This window comes from Spea bombifrons, chromosome 6, assembly GCF_027358695.1.
Source record: "Spea bombifrons isolate aSpeBom1 chromosome 6, aSpeBom1.2.pri, whole genome shotgun sequence".
In the NCBI taxonomy this organism is placed as follows: Eukaryota; Metazoa; Chordata; class Amphibia; order Anura; family Pelobatidae; genus Spea; species Spea bombifrons.
The window spans coordinates 29119460-29131599 of record NC_071092.1 but is presented as its reverse complement, the minus strand read 5'-3'; positions in this window follow the sequence as shown (position 1 = coordinate 29131599).

Below are 12140 nucleotides of genomic sequence, written 5' to 3'. Positions count from 1 at the left end.
TGGGGGGAATGTTCCTATTGGTAGCTGCTTACATATGGAAAAGTACATGGATCCCCAGATTAAAAGGTCCACCAGGCAGGGTAAACTCAGGAACGGGTCTACAGCTGCTCTTAAAACTGCTCCTCTTTGCTTAACTTCAACTGCTGTGGCAGATACAGTCCTGGCACCAGATGCTTCTTCAAAAGACCCTCTCCACCATCAGATTCCAAGTTGGAAAAATTATCTTCATCTATTGATACTGCACTAACAGAACTGGTTTCACAAGGGCAGAGGGTTACTCCTTTGGAATCGAGAGTGTCTGATATTGAGGATGGCAAAGTAGCTGTGGCTGGGTAGGTTTTATCTCAGGAATGCATAGAAGCTCTAGAAAAATAGCAGCAGACATAATTATTTTCGTTTGGTTTGATTACCAGAAAAGATCTTAACTGCAGCGTTACACACAGCTTGGTCAATAATTAGCTTCCTAAGTCCTTAGGACATGTGTATCCCCAGGGTCAGCTGGTGGTGGAAAGGGTGCATCGAGTAGGAGCCTACTTATACTGCTTCTCGCCCTCGGACACGGTCAAGCTTCTAGAGGCATATAGAAAGGTTTCATCTCTACACTTCAATAATCACAACGTCTTGGTATTCCAAGACTTCTCGGCTTTACAATCAACAGGTGAAATTATCTCTTCTCTTTCCAGCAAAGCTCAGAATTAAGTATGAGGTCAAGGCTTACTTTTTTGATATTCTGGCTGCGAATTAAACATTTCTTTGTGGCAACATTGCATCCCCCACCTCCCCAGATGCGGATCCTGCTGTGTCTGGGACCCCCTCCCCTACCTGCTCTCTTTCTCACACTCGCTCTCTGCCTCACTCATCTGTGTCTGCCTCCCCTAAGCCTAGGGATTTGTGAAGGTGGTGGGTGTACACATAGTCGCTATCGAACCCGATTCTTTTTGAATATTTTCAAATGTATGATCACTCTGTGCTATTTCTTTGAATGTCATTTCTTTTTTATTTTGTTAGCAGGCACAATGTTGCAAGTTGTTGCTTTTTTTCCCTCCATTTTGGTCAGTCCGTGTCTATGCCCTATATTTGAGCCCGGCCACTCCAATTTACCCCATCAAGCCATTCATTTTTTATTAAATTAGACACCCCTTGGGTATTTGAAATGCTTTTATTTGAACTCTGTGTTTTCACACTGGCGTGATCCTGATAAAACCACACTCCGTGGCTTAATGCCTGCTGTTCAGCGATGTACACCAAGACGTCCAGGGGTGTATCCATTTTACTTTTCAATAGTTTGCCATTCATAGTTGAGTCAGTATTTCAGGATCCAGAAGTTATATCATTCTTAGGGTTAAGCTTTTTAGGGAAACATAGGCACATTCACAAGTGTAAACATTTGCTCGATTATAAGACAACCCTTGCAAGGACTTACCTGCCTCTCCGGTCCCGCTCCGGAAGCAACGCTTCCTCCTCAGGTGGCTCCCCAGGCAGCGTGTACCACGGCTACAGTGGTAAATACAAAAATTTAAATAAAATATATATAAAAATATATATATACAAAATATAAATATATACTAAAAAGAGAAAAAAAAACAAAAAAAAAAACAAAAAAAAACTTACAACCCATTGCCCTAACACAACATCTAAAAATTATAACCTTCCTGCACCCGTTCACAACCCCAAACTTGTTAAGCCATAAGCATTAAAATTCTACGAATAATGTACACCTTATAAGCGCTGAGAAAGTATGGCAAATCTATAGAAATTAGGGACGTCTGAAATCAGGACACCTGAATTGATAAACTTGGAGGGGATTTTCCATCACTTTACCTAATTTTGTGAGGATTCAGAGGGGAAATATATTTAAAATTATTCAAAATTACAATTAAAAATATATTTCAAAATCGTTAAAATTTTCACTAGTTTTTACTAAATTTCTCATCCTAAATTTTCAGCTTATCATCTAACTATGGTATCTATCTCTCCTTGAAAAAAACTATATATAGTTTACATGGGTACACTATTCGCGGGAAAGGAGAATAATCGCTCAACTGACATACTGCAAAAATGGCAAAATTGCTATGGGCTTTGAGGTACCAAAAGATTTGGGAAAACATGGTTTTGAAATAGTAAAATGCAACTTGTACTTACTGTCCTGTAACATGGGAAAAAAAAACAAAAAAAAAAAAACCCAAACATTGGGTATTTGAAAACTTAGAACAAATTGTAAAGTCTATTTAGCAGGGTTTATTTGCTTTTTAAATGAGTAAAATATTTTGAATATAAAAGTGAGGAAAAGGGTTTTTTTTTTTCAATTTTTCATAGTTTATTTTTTTCCCATATGAAATTAGATATGATCAAAAAAAATGGTCAAAATGTATAATATATATGTTACTTTGCATTATGACCGATGTGCAGGAACATATACAACTTCCAAACACTTACGGCTTCTTGTGTAACAGAATATGCAATGCATTCAAGCTCATGCACAACCAGTGGCGGTTTTTGAAATGGACTGTTTTAGGCTACAACTTCTATAACATTCAGCCAGAAGGAAGGTCAGGGTAATTTTTAATAGAAAGAAACAAAGAAACATAGAATATGACAGCACATAAGAACCCTTTTGCCCATCAGTCTCATTTTTTCCTGATGGGAGACTCAGATCTGAATCAGTCCTTGATCTTGTCTTAGAGTCAGGATAGCTTTTTTCCTGTCCCATGCATGTTTAAATTCCCTTACTGTATTAGCCTCTAACATTACTCATGGTAGGCTGCCCCATTTATCTCACACCTTCTCAATAAAGAAAAACATCCTTACATTACATTTAATACATGAGCTACATGAGTAATCTGCATGTGTATATTACCATACAAGGTTGAGCCATTCATTGCAGCTGGGTGGGGACTTGAAAAAAAGGGATTTATATGAACTTAGTTTTGGGTTTATGTTGAAATAATGTGAGAAAAATTAAGATAATTTCAGGGAGATGTAGTTTATGTTATGAGAGACAAGGTTTGACCTATATAGCTTAAGTTGTAATTAATAAAATATATATATATATATATATATATATATATATATATATATATATATATATATATATGTATATTACTTATATATTTATAGCTTTCCCAATGTTATGTGTAAGTAGTAGACTGTGGAAAAACTATTCTACTGGGAGCGATGTGCCCTTATTTCAGCACTCAAAAGGTTAAATCAGGCTGTTGGGCGCTTTTGATTACATTTTATCTTTGCCTCACTCTGTCACTCTTGAATGTATCATTAAAGCAGATCATTGTTGATTTGTAACTAAAGGCGGACTTTTACTATTTTTTTTGTTGACAATACAATAATTTGAAAAACAGATATTGAAAATACCTTTTGTTTAAAATAATTCCACTTTTAGAAACTAAAGTATATTTTAGGATTGATTTTTAATTTGAATTTCTTCCCTTTGTGTATCCACACATAGCAGACAAATAAGTCTTTATTACCGTATTGGCTCGGATATAGGCCGCCCCCGTATATAGGCCGCACCCTAAAAGTTTGGTGCTTTTTTAAAGAAAAAGTTTTTTTCTTTAAAAAAGCACCAAAAAAAAAACATGCTGCCACTCTGCCCCCCCCGAGATATGCTACCACTGTCCTCCCTCCCCGAGATATGCTACCACTGTCCTCCCTCCCCGAGATATGCTGCCACTGTCCTCCCTCCCCGAGATATGCTGCCACTGTCCTCCCTCCCCGAGATATGCTACCACTGCCCCCCCGAGATATGCTACCACTGTCCTCCTCTGCCCCCCCCCCCGAGATATGCTGCCACTGTCCTCCCTCCCCGAGATATGATACCACTGTCCTCCTCTGCCCCCCCCCGACTTACCGGAGCAGACTCCCGGGTGTCTTGCGTGGCCGGTGGGGGACATCTACGCAATACAACTTCCGGTGCCGGTGACTGTTTCTTTAAAGTTCTATACACACATCAATTGTGTGACACATCACAAGTAATAGTTTAAAGATCCTCTCAATTTAAAGTGGTCTCTGTTGTGAAAAATTACATGAAAACCAGGGTGAAATTTTTAGCATTATCAGGGACATTGAAGTCCATTCACAGAGGAGCAAAAACATGAGTTTGGAAAAAAAACAAAAAAAAAACAATTTGCATTAGCCCATTAGAGAGCTCGCCACTACAAGCCTGCAGGACATGCAAGTGTAAGGGAGTCACAAAAAGGATACAGCTGGTAAATTTAGAAATTGTTTTGTTGTCTGCAACTTTAAATGTGAGTCTTACGATTTGCTAACATGTAAACTATTTTTTCATATTTAATAAAAGCTATTTTTAAAAAAAAGATTTTTTTTTATTTTAAATTGATGTTTATTGGTTATAAAAAAAAAAAAAGGGATAGCAAAGTCATACATCACAGCAACCACAAACAATCGATGAGGTACAAAACAGGTCCAGAATTAAGAGATGTTACGTATACCATAAACAAACTGAAAGTGCCGTGGTGTCCGGAAGTGTGTGTCGACAGAGAGCCGCTTATGTTGATATGAGTAAACATATTTGGTATAGACCCAGTGATGGATCAGTCGGTACATACATAATACCGTATTTGCTCGATTATAAGACAAGGTTTTTTTCAGAGCAAACGCTCTGAAAAATACCCCTCGTCTTCTAATCGGGGTCATCTTCTAATCAGACCTCAAATAGAGGTCTGATTAGGAGACTAAGATCCAGATCCCCCGCACCGCTGCAGGGGACCTGGATCCTCCTGTCTCACCCGACCCCCCCCCATCATACACACACTTACCAGTGCTTCCTGCTGTGTTGCCGGGGCAGCGGGTTGACGTCTACGCGATCCGCGTAGACAACGTCCGCTGCAGCCAGAAGGAGGTGTGGCTAGCAGCGGGGGTTGTCTGCGTCCGTCGCATAGACCTTCCCCGATTGTCAGAGATCAGAGTTCCCTCTGATCTCTGACAGCCGGGGAAAGTATACGCGACGGACGCATACAACCCCCGCTGCTAGTCACACCTCCTTCCGGCTGCAGCAGAAGGCGACGTCAACCCGCTGCCCTGGCTGGAAGCACCGGTAAGAGAGGGGGGGAGAGCGGGGGAAGGGGGGTGAGAGAGAGGGGGGGAGTGTGTGTGTGTGTGTGTTAGTTAAATGGGGGTATAGGGTGTGTGTGTGTGTGTGTTAGTGTTAGTTAAATGGGGGTATAGGGTGTGTGTTAAATGGGGGCATAGGGCATTTCTGGAGTGGCGTTAAGGGGGCATTTAATAGAGCACTCTGCCTCCTGAAATGCCTTATACCGACCTATATGCCACTCTGCCCCATAATATGCCTTTTAACCCCCTAAATGGCAGAGTGGCATATAGGGGTATAAGGCATTTCTGGAGGCAGAGTGCTCTATACAATGCCTTTTAACTCCCTTAATGCCACTCTGCCTCCTGAAATGCCTTATACCTCCCTATATGCCACTCTGCCCCATAATATGCATTTTAACCCCCTAAATGCCAGAATGCGATATAGGCGTATAAGGCATTTCTGGAGGCAGAGTGGCACATAGGGGGTCAAAAGGCATACCATGGGGCACAGTGGCATGTAGAGGGTTAAAAGGCATATCATGGACCACAGTGCCATATTGGAGTGGCAAGCCTGGGGGCAGATGTGCGTAACTGGGGGACAGGTTGGAAAATACAAGAAATAAAAACAAAAAAAATCTTTTTCTCAATCATAGCTTTTATTAAAAAAAATAGTTTACATGAATTAACATTTACCGGTAAAACTTTTTTCCTTTGGGGTCGTCTTATATTCAGGCTTTTTCTTTTTTTCCTAAGTTAATATTCAGATTTTGGGGGGTCGTCTTATAATCAGGGTCGTCTTATAATCGAGCAAATACGGTAAATAAGAGCATCAGTAGAATACCCAGAGGATTTTCAAGGAGCAGCTATGCATCATAACACAGATATAACAATCTGTATTCCATATTTGGAATAAGTTGTCTTTTGTAGCATATATACGGAAATAGGAACTAGATAACAAAAACACAGAAAAAGAAAAAGGAAAAAGAAAGAAGTGTTATGTGGATAAAGTGTAGTAATCCCCATCATTATCACCGGACGATGTATACTCTCCGCCGTCCCTCACACGCCTCAAGGATGATTTATCCTATATAGAAACTATGGAGGAAATTACATAGACCAAGTCGGACCGTTTGGAAGCCCACAAAAAAATATGGGCGATTTGGCACCTCATCTCTTTGCCTCACTTAAACCTAGCCATCCTCCAAGACGGTTAAAGGCTGCGGTGTGTGTGGGGGGGTGTCAGGTGGGGAGCTGGCCGACAGATCCCGGGCGCAGTTTGCTTCTCATGGGCCCTTGGCTCCGCGTCGCTCGACGGTTAGTAGGTGGTGTTGCAGGCTCATAGCCTACCCCTGGGGGGGGTCGACCTCGCTATCAACCGGAACGGCCTCAGATTTTTTTGTTTTTAATTCCTTTTATTTGCCACTCTTCCCCTGTTATGCACATCTGCCCGGCAACAGTGTTGGAGGTCTGATTAGAAGACAACCTCGAATATAAGACGAGGGATATTTTTCAGAGTATTTGCTTAAAAAAAAACAAAAAAAAACCTTGTCTTATAATCGAGCAAATACGGTATATTTAAAAACTATATTATTTACAGGAACTGGAAAAAACTGTCCCTAGGCCAGCTATCATCCAAAGAGGATTGCCTCTCTTCTTTCCTCACACAGTGCTCTGTAAGATGGGGGGATAATTAAAGTTCCTAGAGGGCTTGCATTTGTCCTATATAACCCCCTCTTCCTCTTCCTCATCTTATTAATAATAACCTTTTAGGAGTCACGCACCCCACGCTGTCTCCCAAAGGGCACTTGCCTTTTTGAGGGTTAATGCAGCCATGATCAACATGGCCAATATATCTATTTCAGTTATGAAAAGAAAAAGCAAAATGGGCAGTGCAATATACTTTCATCTTATGTATCTGTTGTTACTTTAATCCTTTCAAATGTGTGATCATGTGAGTTCACATTGCACTTGCAGGCCATTCCCTTTAACTCCTAAAATGTAACATTTCTACCCCTTTGCAAATGCAAGCGACTTGCAGATTAGTGAATATGTGCATTGTTTTGTGAGCGTAAGCATTCAAGGACATGCCGCAGAAGTTGAGTCTGGTGAGTGAAGTCGACCTTAAATTAAATTTACTACTTAGTAGACTTGGGCACCAGGGGGCTCTTCGTGTTCGTCTTCGGGGGGGAAAAAATCTTCGTATTCCGCGAATATTCGCCTGTTCCTGTCTTCTCTTCGGGCGAATATCCGTGGATATTCTTCGTGTTCGGTTTTTCTTCATTTTCTTCCGGTTAATACGGGGTTAACGCGTACCGCAGCAGCTCTGGCGCCAGGAGTTTAAATGTCCGTATGAGCAACTCTATTGGTCGTCAGCACTAATGTACACCCTTGTGTATTGCTCCATGTGCATTTGTGCCCCCCAGCCAGCCCCTTTTGTGCCTTTATGCCCCAACAACCTTGTTTATTGATTAATGTGATATCCCCAGTCAGCCCCCTCCATTGTGTATTGATGCCCCCTTTTGTACTAGTTAATGTACCCATGTGTACGACCAATAGCCCCCTGCTGGCAACCAATAGGGTCGCTCGTACAGACTGTTAAATTCCTGGTGCCGTAACTTGTCCGGCAGATACCATTGGTCTCCCTCCCTGTTCTATCATTTATTAACTGATAGAACAGGGAGACCAGTGGGATCTGCCGGTTAAGTTGCTGCATTAGGGTTTTAAAAGTCTGTACGAGCGACTCTGTTGGTCGCTTGTACAGACATTTAGGCTCCTGGTGCCATAACTCGTCCTGCAGATCCCACTGGTCTCCCTGTTCTATCAGTTAAATGCCCGTACGAACGACCAATAAAGTCGCTTGTACGGACATTTAACGGATAGAACAGGGAGACCAGTGGGATCTGCCGGGTAAGTTGCAGCATTGGGGTTTTAAAAGTCTGTACGAGCGACTCTGTTGGTTGCTCGTACAGACTTTTAGGCTCCTGGTTATCTAACGCAGCATCGAAGGGGTTAACAGGAGCAGAAATCCATAGGTTCGCTGTCAGGGGTTACAAAGGCCGTGCGAGTGAGCCTATTGGTCACCTGCAGGGTCTTCCTCTGGCATCAACCAATTGGTTGATGCCAGAGGAGGTCCCTGTAGGCGACCAATAGGCTCATTCGCACTGCCCTGTAACCCCTGAATCTTAATTTAACAGCCGTGCCAGGGCCGTCTTTAATGAGGGGCAACAGCACACAGCACCCGCATCGGCTGCAATGGCATCTCGGTGGGCCGGCCCATGGACTGGCCAGCCCACCGAGATGTCATTTGTGAGTTTTACATCGGCGGTAAGACACGCTGGCCACTTTAAAATCATTTAGTGGCCGGCATGCCTGCACCATGTCGCCCAGTGCCTCAGTGAGACTCTTTGTCCCGCCCCTTTGAAGACGCAATGCGACACTTAAGGGGGCGGGGTCCTCGTGACAGGGAGAACATGTCGGACGAGAGCAGTCTGCAGGGAAGGAAGGCAGCAAAAAAGTATTAAAAAAGTTGTTGGGGTGATAGATGGAAGGGGACACATATTCAAAGGGGGGTGCCTTTGGACAACAAATACAAAAAGAGGGTGGCAAGTGGGTATAAGTACACAACAGGGTGGTTGGGGTATCACATAAATCACTTAACTAGTACAAAAGGGGGCATCAATACACAAGGGAGGGGGCTGGCTTGGGACATCACATTAATCAATAAACAAGGTTTTTGGGGCATAAAGGCACAAAAGGGGCTGGCTGGGGGGCACAAATGCACATGGAGCAATACACAAGGGTGTACATTACATTAAAACCAAAGGGGGGGCTGGCTTGGGCATCAACACACAAAAAACAAACCAGTATGGAAAGCATTTTTTATTCTTTGTGTAGATTAACCCGTATTTATGCGGGTGTCGGTGTGGCAGAGCCTGTCCTGGTGTGTGTGTGTTTGGCTCTCGGTGTGGCGGAGCCTGTCCTGGTGTGCGTGTTTGGGTGTCGGTGTGCCAGAGCCTGTCTATATTGCCTATATTGTTTAATGCATATTTTATTAAAAGGATTAGTGGCACTAATTTGTGGCTTCAGGCGTCCCATGTACGATGACTTCTTTTTAGTGTACTGATGAACTCCCAATCCCATCTCTTACATCAATATGCGTTAGAAAATCAGGAAAAGATGGGCATGGATGGTGGGCTGATTTGGTGGTGCAATGGGCCACTTGACTAGACTTGCCCCCCAGACCTTAGGCTGCCAGCCCTCCCCTGCTTTACATGCACTAATTCTACTGCCAGTCTTTGTGGGAGTCATTTTCCTTCTTACTATACTATTACTATTAATTTATAGCTCCTGGTATATGTCACCGTCATAAAACACCCCAATATGTGTTTAGCAACATTTAGTACAGTGATACCCCCATGCATGGGTTTGCCTAGCTGTTTGGGTGCAAAAGGGCCACATTTGGAGCATGTGCACTTTTCAATGTTGAACTTTATTTGGTGATCCTGTGCCCATGCCCTGTTTGGTACATCTTTGAAGCCGGTCAATTCAGTGTGCCCAATAAAACCATATACATTTGAAAACTAGACACCCCAGGGTATTTCCAATGCTTGCATTTTAACTCTGGATGAGTAAAAATTAAATAATGTAATGTATTCCTACAGTAAGTAAAGTGCCAGGTAACAGATGACCAAACACATCAGCACAGGCTCAGCTTCACTGACACCCAAATACACACACCAGGGCAGGCTCTGCCAGACTGACACCACATCCAGATGGTCTAAGCAACAACAAAAAAATAAAATGTATTTTCTACACTGCTTTGTCATTGACCTCATCCTTGTGTTTCGTCCCTTCTGTATAGCTCAAAAGCCAGCCCTATGTGTATTTATGCCCCCAGCCTGCCCCTCTCTTTAGTATTGATTTATGTTATGTCCCCAGTCAGCAACCCCTTGTGAATGAATGCCCCTACACCCCTGTGTATTGTCGACAGCCAGCCACAAATTGTTTATTTATGCCAACAAGCCAGCCCCCCCTGAGATATCAATACATAATTTTTACCTGATCACCAATTATGACATTTTAAGTCACTGATTATTGAATAGTCTCACTGATCAATGTCAGTGGCCTAAACTTATCACTTACAAGTGATCTGATAAAATATTTTAAAAAGTTTAAAAATTGAAATGCGCACGTTCCAGTTTTGACTCCACAATATCTGAGAAACATGACTTATCTACGGATGTGTGGGTTTTCTTTTTTTTTTTGTTAGACTAACTTTGGAAGGCACCGGTGTGGAATCAGCAGCACAGGACAGGCCAATATGCCCCTAACTAGATTCACTGAGCTGTCTAGTTTTTGGAAATATATAGTTTTAGGGGGTTAAAATGAAATATGGGACCTCTGCCATGTCTCAAGTGTGATGTGGACCCAACAATTTGATATGTCTGTTTGAAAACTGTAATGGGAACACTCCGCTCCTCCGGGTGAAGACCTGAATTCTCCGGGTCGGGGGAGCTTGACAGCCCCCGCTCCCACCCATTTCCCCTTTAAATGGGATTGACGTCAGCGGAACCTCCCACTGATGTCGACGGGACCTGGCCGCATCCCGCAAGGGAAGGCTCCGGGTAGCAAAGCCCATAAGTTCCCAGGTATGGACATATCCTACCCATGTATATGGGGTATTCCTGTACTCAGGAGATGTTTCTGAATACAATTCACAAGTTGTTTCAGGAACCCAGGGGGAAAAAATACTGTGTTTGGATAGAATGTTTGTAAATGAAAAAATGAAATTTTACTGCAATGTTTAGGACAGACTGGCACTAAAATGGTTAAATCAAATCATAAAATACTTTGAGATGTCAATATATATATACTTTTTTCATTCACATTTAACCCTGTACATGCCAAAATAAGTGCAAATACCAGGCATATGTGGTGTTTTTTACATATAGTTTTTATAGGTGAAACCGTGTAAATATTTTCTTTTTTCCTAATTCACCACATATTTTTAGATATCTTCATACTAAATGATGGTGTATATACATAATTATTATTTCAAAAGAAAGCCCTACTTGTGCTGACAAAAACTATATATAATGTGTGTGGGTGAACTAAATGAGTTAGTGGGCAATCCGATCTTATCAAAAACACAAAAACTGCTCTGGTCCTTTAGTGTAAACATGGCAACAAAAAAAAAACAGTCTTGAAGGAGTTAAAAAGATGTTTTCTATAAACAATGAAAAGCTTTCAAACAATCAATTTAAACAATTAAGAACAAAATGTATATAATGCAATGAGTATTATTTTCAGTAAATTCCTCTTCACTTGTTATGATGATCTCGCTGGTTTAAATTAAAAGTAAAGAGGAACTGCATATGTTCCTAATTAAGATACTTGAGGATAATGACCTGTATTTGTGCTTTATGCTAAGTGTTTAATGTGGGATCATAAATACAGTTAACTGCTAGCAGTATGTTAAGGAAGCCTTAATTGCGCTGTTAAAATCCTAACAAGGTTATGTTTTTACTCCTTTTTGTTGCATATTATGGAAATGATGGTGACTTGTAATGACTGCCTGAAATAGAACTGGTTTGTTCTTAACTATTTAGCTATTTCATCTAAGAATGTGCAAGAAACAGATCAGTTAAGAGTTACATTTTGTGCTACCAATATCCAAAACCATTGCAGGTGGGATATACCGTATCTGGAATGGCAAACATACACCTGGATTAAAATTATATTTCTTCATTCTTTGTCCAAGGCATCACTTAGGATGGGCACTCACTTTAACACCATACGCCTACACATATGTATACATACTTTTTCCTGCTCTCCCTCTCCCAGGTGCCACTAATCCTAGGCTCACCACTGAGGTTCCAACACCATAAATGCACACGTACCCTAACATACACTGACACCTTTGCACACATGCTAACACCAAATACTAACACATGCGCTCTAATACCATATGCTGACACCAAACATTATACACATCCATGCTTATGCCACACAGTCATACAAAGAACATCACATGTACACGCACGCTAACCCCACACTCTAATATACATAAACAC